General features: G+C 33.7%; 1 pseudogene; it reads left to right on the top strand.

Annotated features, from left to right (window-relative positions):
* Positions 1-14,135: 14,135 nt before the first annotated feature.
* LOC107137799 lies at positions 14,136-14,901 on the top strand (annotated as a pseudogene).
* Positions 14,902-19,354: the final 4,453 nt, after the last annotated feature.

The following is a 19,354-nucleotide window of genomic DNA, read 5'->3' as shown; positions in this document are numbered from 1 at the left end:
ACGTCAGACAACAATATGATTGCTCTATTTTACAGTCATGGGAGAGTTTCCAGGCTATTGCATGTGGAGGAATAACATAAGCAGTTCTTGGCAGACTCTGAATTAAGCAGCTGGACTTGAGAATACAAGGAAAACAAGACCAGTTACAAGAGGTGTACAAGAAAGGATAGAACAGTACAGAGAGAAAACTTGAGATATTAGTGGAGGTCCTCCTCACACATTCAGCAGAGCACTGGATAGTGCATGTGTATAAGGACATTAACCACCATTGGCAAGAGAACTGTCCAAAGGGACTGGAATAGGAGTGTCTCCACATTCACCCAATATGGGAAGGTTGTCTCTTCCCATATCCCAAACCTGAAAACATGGATTCACCTGACATTGACTTGAATGATGAAAGACTATTTTAAAACTTGAAGACAGGCAGTATACAAAAAGAAACAGGAAAAAAATATTAACAGAGTATCAGTGATCCTTGCAATAACCTAAAGCAGCCTCATGTATAACTAGAGCTACCCTAGAAAAGGGAAGAGAAAAAATATTTGATGAGATAATGATCAAAAAGTGTCCAAACATGATGAAAGTAGATCAATGAACCCAAAAGAGACATGGAGAAACCACCATCCATGTATATCATAATCAAATTGACCAATAGTTTTTTTTAACAAGCAGAGACAAAAAGACATGTACATAGAAACAAAAATCAAGATGGCCTTAGATTTCCTCCCAGAAACTAAACAATAATAAGAGTCAAAAAAAAAAAAAGTCAATCCACAGTCATGTAACAACTATATTTCAAAATTGACTGGTAAATAAAGTCTATTTAAAATATAGCAAAGGTAAAAGGATTCAACACTAACAGACCTACATGGCAAGAACTGGTAAATAAAGTATTTGAGGCAGAGAGAAAATAATATCAAAAGTAAATGTGCATTTATGCATGGTAACAAAGAGCACCAAATATACTAGTTACATAGATAAATACATTTTCTTAGTATTAAAGAAAATGTTAGTTGACTAAGAAAAAGCTATAAAAGTATTATGGGGTTTACACAATACTAATAAAAATAAATGGCCACACTGGCATAAAAACTGAGAGAGAATAAATGGAAATATATTGTAAGATGTTTCTAATACTACATATTAAGTGATAAAATACCATTAGAAGGTAGGTTATATTATGTTAGAAATGTATACAGTAAACTCTAAAAAAATAAAATAACCAAGCAAAGAGTTATAGTAATAAAAAAATGAGATAAAATAGGAGTATAAAATTCACAATAAATACAAATAAAAGAGGATATTACAGCAAATGAGAAAAATAGTAAACAAATAGCAAGACGATAAACAACGTATCTCGATTATCATGTTGCATGTAAGTGATCTAAATATGCTATTCAAAAGACAGAGATTGTCATATTGGTTTGAAAGTTAAAACCCAATTATACAGTGCCTGCAAAGCACTTCAGTATAAAAACAAAACTAGGTTTTAAACACTAACCTAAAGAAATTTGGTATAAGCCATATTATACCAAAGAATGTATGTTTAAGTAGAATTAATTCTACTAGGAATAGAAATGTCATTTAATAGTGACATAGGGGTCAACTCATCAAGAGGAAATTATTGTTCAATCATTAATGCATCTAATATCAGGGATTCAAAATTATGTAGAGTAAAAACTGAGAAAAGGGATACATGAAATAGATAAATAGATTAATATTTCTCAGATCCCAAGATATGTATCAGAAATTTGATTTCTTTTACCCATACTTCGCAGTATTTGTAAGCTTTATGTGTGGTAACACAAATGCTCATCAACAGTTGAATGGGTAAGAAGAATTTTGTGTATACGCAGCATTATAGAGTACTACTAAGCAATAAAGGGAATGAGCTATAGATAACACAGAGCACCTCTGAATTCAAATAATTATGTGGAATGAAAGAAACCACTTGAAAAAGAGCACATAATTTCATTTATATGAAACTCTGAAAAAATGTGAGATAATCAATAGTGGTAGAAAGCTAATCGATGGGTGCCAGAGGAGAAGGTGGAGGTAAATAAAGAATGATAGAAGGTAGAATTAACAATAGGGTACAAGTAAACTCTTGGGAGTAATGCATCCACTCTCCTGGTTATGGTGATTCTTTCATGGGTGTATACATGGGTCCAAACTGAGCATATTGTATACTTTATCTCCTAGCAGCTGATTTTATGGTAATTAAAACAATAAAATTATTTGTAAATTTAACCTATGTTCTAGAAAAAAAATATTAGCAGTATATTAATAACTAGTAGATCATCTGCTCCATATTCCACCCAAAAATTTTTTTTGAAGGTTTGTATAGCTATCAATAAATATATGGAACTCCAGTGACCATCAGGGCCAATTCTATGCTAAGGTCTATCTTTTCTAAATTTGTTCCGATTGCAAAGTAACCACATGTTCTCACACATTTATAACTAAACACTCATGAAGTTAAAGGGGTATTTTTGTCCCAAAGAAGTCATAAATTGTAATTATATATTGTATTAGGCAATTGCAGTTTTGAAGAATGGATAGTGTCCCATTCAGAGTGGTTACTTAGGACATTATAATGGCAATGTCACATTCATCACAGTATATAGGAGGCACAATACTTAAATGCAATGGAAAGGCCATTAATGTAGAAAGGTTTTAAAACTGTCATCAGATCCATTAGAGTTGATACTAGTATTTTACATAAAAATTGCCTGATGTGAGGATAAGGTGTCTGAAATCAGATCATTTGAAGAAAATCAAATCATATACTTGATTGCTAGATGACATGGCTGTTAAAAGGACAGACACAAATATGTATGAATAGAGCTTTGATGCGCTAAAGGCAGAAATGTCAAGAGAAAAACTTCTTTAAGAAATAGCCCGATTCTCTTAAGAGTGGAAATAAAATGGGATCTGCTTTCCAGAAGAGACCTGAGAATAATATTTTTATCTGTAATAGAAAAATATTCAACATCTTCATACACTGTCGGTTTAGGCAAGTAACTCCATCAAGTCATCAAAGTGACTTTTGTTCTCCCTCTTAACATAGAAAATGCCACTGGAAACTTGTTTAAAATTTTAGTGTCTCAGTAATGGGCTTCAAAATTGATATTAGTTTTTTTTTTCTTTCCATATTCTGACATTCACTATGGTGGGTACTCTGATAAAGAAGCAATATAAACATATTAGCACACAGTGCCCTTCAATTTTTAATAACAGCAATTCTGTCAGGAGGACTTATGTCTAATACAAAATTGTACACATCTGTTCTAGGTCTGGAAAGATTCACCTTTTTGGAGTTCTGGAAAGAATCTTATCGTGGTAGTAATGGTCAGTATTAACTGAATTATTATGAGTTTCGCTGAGGTAAAATTTCTTACACTTAAAAAATGATAGACACTTTATAAAGGGGAAACTAAAGGAAGAATATGGATCTATATAATTGATTATCATGATAGGATTTTTTAAAAATTTTAGCATGATTGTTTTCCAGTCTAGATAATCCTTGAGGCACCCTATAGCCTATTTGAAATTTCCATCTGTATTTAGCATTACCAACCTAGATGAAGGTAAAAACAACCAAGAGTCCAAAAGTCCTCACTTAACTAGAGTCTGAATGCCAAACACATGAGGTATTAAAATAAAATTGAAAAGTATCTTCCTTAGAAAACCAAGGTAATTAGTTTTAATATGGCTCAAGAGTGATCTCAAGCTGTTCCCTTGACCCTGTATCATTTCCTCAATTGAGAATTGGGGTCCTCCTCCCACTGAGTGTCACACTGCCATCATCTCAATTCCAATGCACACATAGCCTGCATCTCCCTTTCTGTCTCCAACCTGCAGTCATTTATGTCTCATGTGGATTTACATTTAATCACTGGTCTGTATTTTTGCAAGACAGTTTGCATATTAAAGGATTTCTCAGAGGATTTAAGCCACACAGCACATCAAAATGTTCGGCACTTAGGAAAGATGGTTCATAGTGGGTTTTTTTTTTTTTTCTTCTTTTTTCTACTTTACTCCATTTCCAAATATTTTCCATGAAACTGCATTCATTTTTTAAAACAGGAACGTTAGAGTAAATGTTTCCATTAGGTAGATTCTAACAGAGTAAATTTATACATTAATAAAGATGCAAAAGTGGCAAAGTCACTAAACAAAAAGACATTTTAAACAGACCTTATACATCTTCTGTAACATACTGAAGCAGAACAGGAAGAGGAAGAGGGATGGCCTACCATTTGACTAATTGCAGCAGGCTTTCAGTAAGTATCTTCAGTTTAGGTCACTGTTTCTTAATTCATTATTCCACATAAATTAAAGCCCTTTTGCATCACATTTCTCTAACAGAAGAAGGAACTCTGGATCTCAGTTCAGCATTGTTTGCTGCAGACGATTTGTTTTGCTTCTGTGGACATTCTTAGGAACAGCCCCATGAGCAGCTGGTATTAGCATGACATAGTGCACAGTAATGAGATTGCAGGATCCTCTTGATGGGTCTAGCCTGCGATAACTTTCCTCTTAATTCTGTTTTGTGGTCTGTAAACCATTTTGAACATATGCTACTTTGGGACTTTAATCAGAGATACTCTATCCAAACCATTTTTAATTTGACATTTAGGTTTGGAAACTGCTGTGGGCCACATTATTAGTAACTTCTTATCTTACTAGGATTGCACAATCCTTAGATTCATGTGGTCACTAATTGCACAGAATAAATTATGACTAATCACTATTTTTATTCTGATATTAAAATTAGATGTAACATTCATTCTATATAAATATTTGGTTCTTAAAAGGAATAGTTTGGCTTTACACTAAATTGTATGTGTGTGTGTGTGTTTGCATGTTCCAGAATAATGAATAACATATAACTGTATTAGTTAATTTTATTTTAATTCTCATATCTTCTAACACCCATTTTAACCATCATCTCTAACTTGGTAACTGGTTTCAAAACTATGAGTGATGTACATATTAATTAGGAATGAAGATTCCTTTCATTTGTTTCATAAAAATACTTTCTAAAAATGTAATAAAAATACAAATTTCCTGTCTTTTACATTTAGCTCAATTTTCATTAGCTTATAGCAATTTGCAAATGTATTCTTTTACTAGGGCTGAAAATAACTTCTAATTTTAAAAAAAGAAGAAAGAAAACACCTGTTTTGGGTCCAATTATGAATTGCAGAGAACTATCATTCCTAATTACTAAATAGCTACAGAATTCCCATTTAAGTCAAATCAACTATACTTGAAAATAAACCTAGAATTTCAATGCTATAATCATTTATAATTCATTCTGCTTCTGAACACAAAAATAAGGCTCAATTCAAAAGCAAGCCTTGGGTAGGATGTGTGCTTTACAAATCTTGCTGGGTGGTTTTAACATAGATGATATCAAATTTCGAAAAATTTAATGAAAGGCAGGCTTTTTTCAGAAAGTAAATTTGGAAAATCAATCTTAACTCATTCTTGATAGCTTCTTCACCTCCTGCCCCAAGAAAAGACACCCTGTGATGATTCTAAGTATTTTTTAATGTTCCTATTTTAAGGCATTTAGAAAATGTCAATATGATGCCACATTTAAGGAATTTTTGGACATAAAATAATAAATTATTTTAATCATAAGAATTGGTATACTTGGATCTCAGTATACTTTAATCTCAAAGATTAAAGAATATAGCAACTACTACTTACAAATTAATAGGATCAATGACCCAAAGAAATCCATTGCTAATTTCTCAGGCAAAATTACTGAGGGTATGACTTTCACAAATCAAATGCAATTAATGTTCTCTTGGGAAAAACAAAAGTCTCACAACATCAATCTTTAATTTGTAGGAATATTCCTGTTTTCTCCTAGATATTACCACTCAGTGCCCCAATGTAGGGAGCACTCTTACTAATTTAGAAGAGGGTATTTCTATCATCAGTGTATGTTATATGTCATTAAACTGTACATATTATAATTTACATATTTCTTCAACAAGACAGTTAACTGTATTGAGAATAACGTGAGACACACATGGATTTCTAAAGGAAGAATGGCCACTTCTGTGTTTAACTCAGTTTTATTAAACCAAGGCTTCTTTTGTGGGTTATTTTAGACATGTTTGTCTACTGCTACTTAAAATGAGGTCATAAATATTCTTGCTGATTATAGAAAATACTATAAATTCCTCTAAAAATCACCTGACACAGCACATATTCTGACAAAAGCACACATTGCAGGGTTGATTTATGAAGGGATGTGGAAGTATAGTTCAGTTGAGGTGGATGGCGAGGTTGAGCATCCCCTTATGATTCTATGTGTGAGGAATGATTTACAACCAGTTGAGTGCCTATTAAATTAAAATGTGGGTGCATCAAAAATAATAAAAACAAATCTGTGTGATGATTTTTTTTCAATCTTCATATCTCTTGAGGTTCTGTTTGTTTATGTTATGTTTTGCTTTTGCATTTTTCCACATAAGATAGTGTCACTTTTGAGTACACACACACACACACACACACACAAATATGGAATCTTATGGTCTGCTGTGAGAATCAGGATAATTCTAGAAACAATAATCCTTATAATAATCCTCTGTATTGTTCTTGATGAGTAGGTTAGGGAGAGAGTAGCCCAGTATACACAACTTATTCCACAGCCTTCTCTTGAATGATAAAGAAATTGATCAGATGTAGAATTTAGCATTGGCAGCACTACAATTAAGTTTTGTCACTGTCACTAAGTATGTGGTTTTCAGTGAGTCACCAACATGTTTGGATTTTAGTGAAATCTCCCACTTGAATAGGGATAAAATTCACATCAAATTCTTATAACAAGCCAGGTGGGTGGTGAATGCCTGTAATCCCAGCAACCTGAGAGGCTAAGGCAGGAGGATCACAAGTTTGAGATCAGACTCAGAAACTAAACAGAACCCTGTCTCAAAATAAAAAAATAAAAAGGGTGGGGGATGTAGCTCACTGGTAAAGCAACCCTAGATTTAATCCCTAGTGCACAAATAAATAAATATACAAAATTCTTATAGAACATAGGGTAAGTTGATGAAAAAATTTATGTAAAGAAATTAAAAGCTGTTACACAATATTCAATAAATGTCACTGTAATAATTACTTCTGAAAGCCATACATTTTGTCAGAATTATCATAATAAAATATAACAGTGAGTTTTTATACAGTAGTGTTTACTATGAACAATCATGAAGTAAGATATTACCCTTAGTCTAGAACATTCCCACATAGAGTCAAGGACTTGTAAGCCTAGAAGAAAATTTTGTGGCATCTAATTTCCTTATTTTATAGGCAAGAAAACTAAAGTCCAGAAAATTGTCCATCCTTAAAATACCTCAGCAGTATAAAAATCCATCAGATATCTCATTTATTTCCCCGGGGCTTAGTTATCTTCTGCTTTACCACATTGAATATTTTCTGGTCAGGTTTCTGAATGGTAAAGAAAATCTCTTCTGAGAGCAGGTAAGTTTCTATGTTAGAAACCACATAGAGCTGTTCAAGAAGTAAAGCAACACATGGGCATAGGACCAGAGAGCAACAAACACTGTTCTCTTCCAAAACTGGAGCACTAGAAAAGTTACCTGCTTTTTTAGTCTGGAAGCATCTACAAAATTTTCTTTAAATTGAAATTCATAAATTCCAATATTGTATATAAAAGTTAAGGGAAACTAATATACATATAAAACAAACTGTGAAATTTTGAGGAGGGATGGGCCTGCAATAAGATTTTATTGGTAATACAGGAAGGCCTCTATCCATCATAGACACAAAGCCAAAATCATGAAGGCTTTTTAAAAAATAAACTCTTTGTTGTTTTTGGAAAGATCTGGTGCTTCTTCATTGGGAAAAACCATGGCTTATTTTATACCAAGGTCTGGTGACCTTGTATTTAGTCCTGATTGAACTATTTAAGTGGCATAGGGTTTGCTAATTAGAATTCTAACACTGCTAGTCCACTTGAAGCAAAAGGGCCTCACACTTTTTACCATCTTTCTGTCTTTCAAAGCTTGGGTAAAAGAAATATCTATGTACTATAAATAAAAATAGTGATTTTCTAACACTTTATCATATATTCCCCTAAAACAATTTTGAAAAACTACTAAACATTTTAAGTTGATATCTAAAATGTTTGAAGTTTTAACATTAAATAATTTAAAAGACTATATAAAAGTTGGGTTTTATGAAAACATTAGTGTTTAGTATTGATCTTATTGATACATCACTATTTCAAATGTTTTCAATTGACTCTGATTATCATTTGTGATTGATACCCACCACCATCTATTCAAAAAATAATAAGAATGAATAAGTTATTCTTTAGAAATTCAACATTATTTACTCTTTTTTTATCCTATGGATTGAACCCAGGGATGCTTTACCACTTGAGCCATATCTCCAGCCATTTTTATTTTTATTTTGAGACAGTGTTTTACTAAGTTACTTTGGGCAAATTGCTGAGTCTGGTGTCGATAGGGCAAATTATTGAGGCTTGACTCAAACAGGTAATCCTCCTGCCTCAGCCTCTAGAGTCACTGGAATTACAGGGGTGGGCCAACATGCCCAGCTACATATTATTTATTTTTGATCTTGTTCTTGTTTTTCCATTTCACTTTCCCATGTAATCTTACACTTATAAAATATATGTCTTGTGTAAAAATCTGTTCTAGCTTGATTAATAGCAACAAACACACTAATAAAAATAGACATTTCTTTGTCATTTTCTATGGTAATTGATGTTAAGGAAGCAAAATAAAATTTATTATGTCCCTAGTGGCCATAAATTTTGATAAGTAATTTTTAAGGACAAAAGTAAAGTGTTATCAAGAATACATTTCTTTGTAACAGGCCTTGCTCAGTAATAGGAAACTCAACATTTAACACAATTGTTGTGTTCATCACAAGGGAAATTATATTAGTGGCCCTGTCCACAAAGACTTTATCTACTCTGGTCTTTCTGGTTAAACAAAATTCTCACTTATGTAAAGTTTCTTAATTGTGTATGTATTTATTTGCTTCTCTCACAGTATCTAAATATTTTGTGTCATTAAAAAATATGAATTGGATAAAAAAATACATTTTTTAATAAAGTTGATGACACTTTTTTGTTTTGATTAGTTTATATCGTCTTTTAAAACAAAACAGGGTTCAGGATAAATTTTATTCTCATCTTTATAGACAGACACATTGACCTAACTTGTTCTCAGAGGTAAGTGCATTGGATGAAAAGAGTTTCATTACAGGTATGAACTCAATTAATTGAACTTCTTTCAAGTTACAAGACAAAAATCACATAATGATCTCTAATTAAAAATATATCTTTAATGATCTAACTACAAAATTAGTTCTTCATTCCATTTTGTTGAAAGAAATAGAACCCATCTGTTGGGCAAGAGAAATCATTTATCAGTCATTACTATCCTTTAACTTCTCCTTTTGATTGGCCCCTCACACACAGGTAATTCACTGTATGTGTGAAATCTATGCCTTTTCTTTGTGCATTGGGATAAAGACAATCATGAAAGAGGAATTTAGTAAAAGAGAATAGACAGGAAACATCTAGCATAATGTATTGGCTACTAGAAAATTGTCAGGCAAATCAATTCTAGGAGACTACAAACACGGCAGTTGAAGATTTGGAAATGGACTTCCTTAAAACTATTCCTTCCAGAGTGCCTGTCTGAAAGTCTTAATGTATCCCCAGGGAAAGGATATTCCAGTATGAAGACCACTGAGGTAAGAAATGAAAGACTAATTTTATCTATGAAAGATTTTTTTATGTTGCTCTTTAGACCTCTATTAAGTTTATGATCAAAAAGCTACTGCTTACCCAGAACCATTCTCACTGAGACATAATATATCCTTTATATTTTGAAAGCTAAAAAAAGAAAAAAAATCATGTACCAGTAAATGGGAATAAGATTAGCTCAAGACCATACCTGTAGCCCAATTAAAAAAAAAAACAAAAACAATCATTTAAAGATAACTTCAGGACTTCTAGTTTACAACCAAATAGTTAAGTAACTTAAAAGCTGCTACTCCCTACTAATGACAAGTAGAAAGCTAAAGAAACTGAAAAATAAGTCACTATTTTAAATTCATCAGGGAAGTGAAGTCATAGTGCAAAGCCCCCCAAATTGGAGAGAGATGTGGTTGGATATATAGAACCCCAATTTACTAGAGCAGAAAACTTCATGGGACCCAGTACCATGGTGGGAAAAGCTAAGTTGTAATTGCTAAAGTTCTGGAGGCTCAGTAAAGATAATTCTGAGAGTTAGAACTGTAACTATAGTGATGTCAGCAAGATGACCAATTAGGATATCCCAGGCTTCATCATGCCCCACAGAACGTTCAAATATCAACTATCAAACAGACACAAACTTCTGATGAAAATACCACAATTTGGGAATAAGCCTAGGGCACTTGAACTGAAACTTCATTGAAGGGACAGAGAAAAAGTATCACTTTCTTTGCATCTCTCCTCCCTTTCTTCTCATCAGCACAGTACTGTACAGAGATAATTCCCCAAGACCCACAGTTTATACAATGGTAAAAGAACAGGAGGCAGACAACTAGTATCCCTAGCATTCTGGAGGCTTCCTGGGAAACCCACTCTGTTCTCTGACAGGGAACACTGGAGGAAAGAGCATAGTTAGACTACCCAGAGTCTGGTAGAAACAACAGAAAGAGGCAGAGGTCACAGGAACCAGTATGCAGAGCTTGGTGTTACATCTGTATTCCTGCCAGCTGTGTCACACAATCACACATACCAACAAACCTCAGGGCCCAAAAAATCTCAGAGCCCATTTAAAAAGTTAAGCTGGTTGCCTTCAGAAATATGGTAGAAAGTTTACCTTACTCATGTCCCTAGAAGGCTACTCTTGAACCCAGCCTCAAAGTTCAACCAAATGACCTGGATCAGGCAGGGAAATGACAATCTCTGCCCAATTCACACAAGGAAAGGGGCTAGGAAGCCCCCTTGACCGTGATCCAGGAAGCCACCTTAACCCAGGAAGTCAAGCAGAAGCTCCACTCAAATATAAAGCCCACCCAGTGACCCCACCCATGCTAGATCTGCTTGACTTAGAAGGTTAAACAGCTACTTACCCAGCAAAATACCCACCCCATGATTCTACCATGACAGGGAAGCAACCCTCAATCTTTCATTTCTATAAAGCACAGTCTATAGTCCTGCCCATCCTGAGAAACAAATCTGCCTAATTGTAGTCTTATATAACTTTAGATTCTGAACAGCAAAACAGCCCAGCCAGGGAATACATATTGCAATTGGTCTGACAAGAAGACTTTATAGCACACAGTTAGCAGATCCATCTAATATTAAGAGCTCAGTCCGTGAGCTTATCTCCCAAAAGAGCTCAGTCAGAAACCACATTTGATATCAGAGCAAAAGCAGTGTCCTAGCTAACTAGAGAACACATAACAATCTTTACCTAGCTATCCAGGTCATCACCCATTGACCTTTCCAGAATTGCAGGAAAGATTAAATAGTGGTCTGTCCTTACCAAAGAACACCAGTAGTGGTCAGAATAGGAGGCTGTCTCCTCAAATGCGTAAAATATTATGAAAAACCAAAGAGTCACAGTACTCCAAAAGACGCTAACAAAGCTCCTAAAATGGGATCCCCCCAAAATAGAGATGTATGAAATGAGAGCTTGAGAATTTAAAATAATACTCATAAAGAATTCATTGAACTACAAGAATATGTGGCTAGACAGTGTAATTACCTTTGTTAAATAATGCATGAAAGTGAAAAGTTTGACAAAAATTAAAAAAATAAAAAATAAAACCAATAGAGAAACAGAAATCCTATAGATGAATACAGTGAATGAAGTAAAAAAAAATCAATAGAAGGCATGCACAGAACATTCACACAAACAGAAGAATCATTGAGCTGGAAGACAAAACATTTGAAATTATCCATTCAGAGAAGAAAAACACAAAAGAATGAAATAAATAGGGGAAAAAAGGATGAAGAAAACTTATGAAAATTATGGGACAACATCAAGAGACTAGTCTTTTGCATAATCTTTTACTTTCAGAAGTAAAAGAAAAAAGGTTAGGGGGGAAAAAAAACAGCTGAGAACTTCCCTAATCAGAGTAAACCTACCAATTTCAGGTATAGAAATCAGAGATCTCCAATCAATCTCATGCTAAAGAAGAGTTGTTAACAAGACCCGTAACAATAAAGATATCAAAAATAAAAAAAAAAAAACAAAGAAAATCCTCCAAAAGCAGCAAAACATAAGAAACTTAGCAAATATATAAAAAGTGTCAATGTGACTACTGGCAAATTTCTCATCAGAAATCCTAAAGGCCAGGAAAGAATTGGATGATATGTTTAAAGTGATAAAGGAGGGGAAAAAACTGCCAACCAATAACATTATACCCAGCAAAATTATCTTTCATAAATAAGGAGAAAAATAAAAATTTTCTTAAACAAAAACTAAGGTAGTTCATCACCACTATGCCTGCCTATAGGAATTGCAAGAGTGGTTTAAGCTCAAACAGTAGGCCACTAATTAATATAAAACTTATAAAAGTGCAAATATCAATACCATAAGTAATACAGAGCCATATTCATATACTCTAGAACTGTAATCATGGTGTATAATGCAGTTTTATTCCTAATATAATCATGGAAAGAAGTCATTAATCACCATTATGGCTAAAGAAAAATTTAAAGGACCAGGCATGGTGGTGCAAAACTGTAATCCCAGCTGCTCTGGAGGCTGAGGCAGGAGAATGGAGAGTTCAAAGCCAATCAACAAAAGGGAGGCCTCAGTGAGACCCTATCTCTAAGCTCTAAATAAAGTAAAAATAGGGCCAGGTATGTTGCTCAGTGGTCAAGTGCCCCTGAGTTCAACCCCAAGTACCCCCAAAAAGAAAATTATAAAGGGGTATATATTACAATAATATAAATTCTAACAACCAAAAATTAATGTTAAGTTGCTATCAGTTTGCAATAAACTAATATAAGATATTTTATGTTAGCCTTGTCATAAACACAAGCAAAAATCTATTGTAGATGCACAAAAGTGGAAAAGAGTCAAAGCATATCACAACAGAAAACCAAAATATCACAAATAAAGTCAGTGAAAGAAGAAAAATAAAGTGTCTACAAAACAACCAGGAAACAAAAGATGGCAGTAGTAAGTTACATATTAATATTTTCCTTAAATTTATATGGATTAAATTATCTAACAAAAATTATCCAACACAGAGTGACCAAAAAGATTTTAAAACATAATGTCCAACAATGTGCTACCTATAAGGGACTCACTTTACTTTTAAGGACATGCATAGAAAGGAAGTAAAGGGGTAGAAAAATGTGTCCCCTTCAAATGGAAACTGAAAGAGAACAAAGGTAGCTAAAATCAGAGAAAATAGACTTTATGTTAAAAACCTTAAAAAGAAAAAGGACATGTAATTACAAAGGGATCAATTCCTCAAGAAGACATAATGATAGTATACACATATTCACCCAATGTCAGAGCACCTAATTATGTGAAACAAATGTTAAAAGATATGAAAGGAGAGATAAATAGCAAAACAGAACTCATAGGGGGATTCAATACCCTGCTCTCATCAATGGACAGATGAATCATTCAGACATAAAATTAATAAGAAAACACTAGTCTTGAAAGATACTTTACACCTAATGGACCTAACAGACAAATGCATAATCTCCCCTCCAAAGCAAAAGCATCCCATTTTTCTTGAGCACACATGGAACATTCACCAGGGTAGAGTGTATGTGAGACCACAGACAAATCTTAGGAGTTTGAGAAGACTGAAATTATGATAAGTATCTTTCTGACCATAATGTTCAAAACTAGAAGTCAATAATGGGAGGTATTTCAGAAAATTAACTAATACATGGAAATCAAACATATTTCTATGAAGAAAATTTTTTAAAAAATTAAAAACAATTTTCTGACAAAGGAAAATGGAGGCGTCTGGCTCCTTCTCTCACAGCCATTGCAGTGCATTGAGCTCCACAGAGATAGCGCTGGGGCAAGTGAGAGCTGAACAGGCACTGGGTGCCTCTGGGCCTCTCTGAGGAAAAACAACTAAACATGGGCAAAGGAAATCCTAAGAAGCTGAGAGGCAAAGTGTCACCCTATGAATTCTTTGTGCAAGCTTGCTGGGAGGAGCACAAGAAGAGGCACCCAGATGCTTCAGTCAACTTCTCAGAGCTTTCTAAGAATTGCTCAGAGGTAGAAGAACATGTGTGCTAAAGAGAAGGGAAAATTTGAAGCCATGCCAAAGTCAGGCAAGGCCTGATATGAAAGAGAATGAAAACCCATATCCTTCCTAAAGGGGAAACAAAACAGAAGTTCAATGATCCCACTGCACCCAAAAGGCCTCTGTTGGCCTTCTTCTTCTTCTATTCTGAGTATCACCCCAAAATCAAAGGAGAACAATCTGGCCTATCCATTGGTGATGTTGCAAAGAAACTGGGAGAGATATGGAATCCCTCTACTGCAGATGATAAGCAACCTTATGAAAAGAAAGCTTCTAAGCCAAAGGAAAAATACAAAAAGAATTTTGCTACCTACTGAGCTAAAGGAAAACCTGATGCAGCAAAAATGGGAGTTATCAAGGCTGGAAAAAAAAAAGCAAGAAAAAGAAGAAAGAGGAAGAAATAAAGAGGAGGAGAAGAGGAAGAGGAAGATGACGAAGAAGATGATGCTGAATAAGTTAGTTCTAGCAGAGTTTTTTTTCTTGTCTATAAAGCATTTAATCCACTGTACACAACTCACTCCTTTTAAAGAAAAAAAGATTGAAATGTAATACTGTGTAAAACTTGTTTTTAAACTGTACAGTGTCTTTTTTTGTATAGTTAACACATTACCAGATGTGTCTGTAGATAGCTCTGCCCTGGTGGTATTTTCAATAGCCAACCTTACCAGTATGAGGATTGTACACTGGCATGGAAATTTAAAGAAGGTTCTTGTTGGTGCACAGTACAAATTAGTTACACATGGAGATGCTAGTTCTTCATCTTCAGTTGTCTCTGATGCAGCTTATACTAAATAATTGTTGTTCTGTTGACTAAATACCTCTCTGTAATGGCAAGAAAAAAAGTTGTAGCTGTTTTGTTGACACTCTGAATGCTTCTAAGTAAATACAATGTTTTTATTTTAAAAAAGAGAAAGAAATGGATGTATAACATACCAGAATTTATGAGATGAAGGAAAAGCAGTTTTAAGAAGGAAGCATATAGCAATAAATATCTATGTGAAGAAAAATTAAAGATCTCCAACAAACATCTTAATGTTACACCTCCAGGAAATAGAAAATCAAGAACAACATAAGCTCAAAGTTAGAAGATTGAAAGAAATTATAAATATCAAAGCAAAAATAAAGAGCAGGCAAATTATATGAAAGATAAACAGAACTAAGGGATAAACAAAATCAATAAAACTTAGCAGGATTTAAAAAAAAGAGAAGACTCAAATAAATAAAAGTACAACAAAAGAAAAATTATAACCAATAACAAAAAATAAAAAGAATTATAAAAGGTTATTATGAAAGATTATATGCTAAAAATTGGATAATCTATCAAAATAGATGAATTTTTAAACACATAAAACCAAATCAAGACTAAATCATAAAGAAATAAGAAATCTAAACAGAACAATAGTGAGTTAGGAGACTAAATCAACAAAAGTATTCAGTCAAAATAATCCAAAGACCTGATGGTTTTACTACTGAATTATACCAAACATTTAAAGAATAACTAATACAAATCCTTCACAAATTCTTCAGGGAGATCAAAAGGAAGCAAATGAAAACAAACTTATTTTATGAGGCCAGCATTACCTAGATTCCAAAGCTATACAAAAGCATCGTAAGAAAGGAAAATTACATGCCACTGCTCTTGATGAATATAGATGCAAAAATCCTCAATACAATATTGGCAAGCCAATTTCAACAACACATTGACAGAATCAGCAAACATCATTCTTAATGACAAGAAGCTTAAGTTTTCCTGCTAAGATCAGAAACAAGGGAAGGATGCCCCTCTTGCAATTTTGTATTCAATGTCCTACCTAATATAGTAAGATGAAAATGAAAATAAAAAATAAGTATATTGAGAAGGAATAAATAGCGTCTTTGTCAATGATATGGCTGTGTACATAGGAAATCTGAAATAACTGACAAAAACGTTTTAGGTACTAATACGTGATTATAGCAAGGTTGCAGTTTAAATGATTAACATACAAAAAGTCAACTGCTTCCTGGCATTGAATAAATGGTATTCTGAAATTGAATACACATTGTTCTTTATATTAGCACTAAAAAATTAGTTCTACATGTAATAAATAAATATGTACAAAATCTAGATGAGGAAACACAAATGGCAGAAGCCATGTTGTCTGTCTTCTACTTTACACCTATTTTGAAAGAAAAGGGTCAGCCAACTTTGTCACATGGGCATTGATGTAGGAAGAAGCACTCTTTTAACCTTTGTCATTAATCTTCATGGAAGAAATGACATGATTTATTATTTTAAAATTATGTGAACTTGGAGATTCAGATGCCCTGGGTAAAAACTTAAATCATTATTTAAACCTAATCAATGAGTTGTCAAATTCCAGGCTCTCCATTGTGACCCATATTTCTAAAGAAAAAAAAAATGGCTCGATATATCAGATTAAAATTCTGTTCACAATGAGAGTGTTTTAGGTAACTGACTGTGCCATTCTAAATCTAGTCACTAATTTTTTTAGCATATCAACAGGCTTTTTCTTTTTTTTTTTTCTTTCTTTCTTTCTTTCTTTCTTTCTTTCTTTCTTTTGTATTGGGAATTGAACCTAGGGATGCTTAACCACAGAGCCACATTCCCAGCCCTTTTTATTTTTTTATTTTGAGAGAGGGTCTCTTTAAGTTTTTTAAGGACTCACTAGCTTGCTGAGACTGGCTATGAACTTGTGATCCTCCTGCTTCAGCCTCCCCATTTGTTGGGATTACAGGTGTGTGCCACCATACCTGGCACCAGCCTTCTTAATGTGTACTAATAATAATCTTAATTAGAAACAATAAATACAAACTTATTATGGATCTAGTTTTGCCTCTCACATGGAAAGTAGTTGTTTACAGATTAAGTAAAACCATATTGTTGGAACACAACTTTATGGTGGGAAAGTATTTTGAGTTTAGGTTAATGTAAGAAAATTAAAGTGCTTGAATTTATACATGCTTGTAGAACTTAATAACAGTGTCTTTTATGGACAGACAACTTTGGATGATAAACCAACCATTAGAGATCAGAGTTCAAATAAACAATATAACAAGTCACAGTCCAAGGGTAAATATGATGTTAATGAATGAAGTGGTTTATTGCCTATTTCCAGAGTAATGTCTTGCTTATTTCTTTACTCATCAGACTCTGTGCAGAAAAATGCCTTAAAAACTGGAATAAGTGCTATACAATGTGATCTCAACTCTGCACTAAAAAGAAGTTATGTGAACATGTATACTTGTGAAAATATTAGAAGATAATACACATATAATATTAGTGACTAAGAATATGGTTGATTTTTTTCTTTTTTTCTTTATGCTTTTTTATATTTGCAAATGTACTATGCCTGCATATCTTTTAATATCAGTGAATGATATGGATAAATATTAAAAAAATTAAGTGACAAGATTCTGACACAATTTTTTATAGAAGACAAATACATGAAATTGAATGTAGTTTAAGTTCCAACTCTACTCTTTATAACCATATGCACTTACAAAGTATTGCCTTCTTATAATTCCATATTGCAGTTTGGGGAGGATGCCTTGCAAGGAAGGTAGCCATGTGCCCTTTAAGGATCTTCTATAGTGAGTTTCACTCCTGCTGTGGGCTGCATGGATATTGATTACAATAAGATCAAGCATTCCATGCCTAACCTGCTGCCTATCTCTCCACTCTCCCATCTATTGATTTGGATATTCTTTCTCTAGGGCAGGTAAAATATGCAATTATACTAATGAGCAGAAAAGTAATTAACAGGATGAAAAATGCCCAAAGTCCATTTTAGATGAAGCTTTATCCCAAACATTAAATTAGTTAAGAGTAACGAGGTAGGAGATAAGGCCTCTGAACAGTCTAATAACCAACTGGAATGACCCCTTTTAATGAAATAGGAACAAATGCAATTATGACAGCATCATGCCAGGATGCCTTTGCTTATAAAGTTACCTGAGCAAGACAAATTCTGGGATCACCTTCCAATCCCAGGCATTCTGAGGGATGAGGGTCTTGTCGCTATTCCTTGGTCCCCAATAACAAATGTTACCTAATTAAACAAAAGTGCTGATTTCCAGAAAGAAGACAATGCACAACAGGAGAAAAGTTTAGGTAGTCATGACTTATACAGCAATGTAAATAATCAAGTTCTCAATAGTGTATTTAAGAACATCGTGGGGTTATTAATGATGATAAGATGTGATGATCATTATTATACAAAGTACATGTATGAAGACATGAATTGGTGTAAATATACTATGTATACAACCATAGACATAAAAAATTGTGCTCTATATGTGTAATAAGAATTGAATGCATTTAGCTGTCATATATAAATAATAAAAAGAACATAGATTTTCTAATCACTTTTCTCAAATCTCCTAATCATTAATTCATTTGTTTATTTATTCAATTTCAAACATAAACTGAGAAATTTTTAGGTGTAGGGTCCAGTTCTAGAGAAGTTTCAGAAAGTATTAAAAAGATCAAAGACACAGAGAATGGCAAGTTTGGGCTTTTAACTCTGGTTCAGTCATAAACAAGTTGCATAAGGCCGACTCAGGTTTCAGGGACCAGAGGTTTATAGGATTTCTAAGATCCTTTCTAAAAACTAAAATTAAGATTACATAACAATTAAAATGAAAAGTTCTGAAGCTTAAGTCTTATCAGTGTCATAGAATTCCACCTCTGTAGCTGGGTTTGGTCTTTTGCTTCAGTGTGACTTTAAACAAGCCATTTGACCTCATTGGAACTCTATTTTCTTTTACATAAATTTGGGATAAACTGTGTTCCTTAACTGTTGTGGCAGTTAAATGAGACCATAAATATGAATAAAGTGCTTTGCACAGTGCCTGTCACAGGGCAGGCTCATGTTGAATGGTAGCTGACAGTGCTGTCAGAGAGCAGGCCACGAGCAGGCTTTGTATGTTTTGTACATACTACAGCAGGACAGAGCTGCTCCCTTTTTTGCTTTCCCTAGAAAAATACATATGGTCTGATTGACACCCAGTAAGAGAGTGCACCTGGCCGTAGGTATTCTTCCCCCCCCCC

This window comes from Marmota marmota, unplaced genomic scaffold (genome assembly GCF_001458135.2).
Source record: "Marmota marmota marmota unplaced genomic scaffold, marMar, whole genome shotgun sequence".
NCBI lineage: Eukaryota > Metazoa > Chordata > Mammalia > Rodentia > Sciuridae > Marmota > Marmota marmota.
This window is presented reverse-complemented; position numbering and strand designations above follow the sequence as displayed.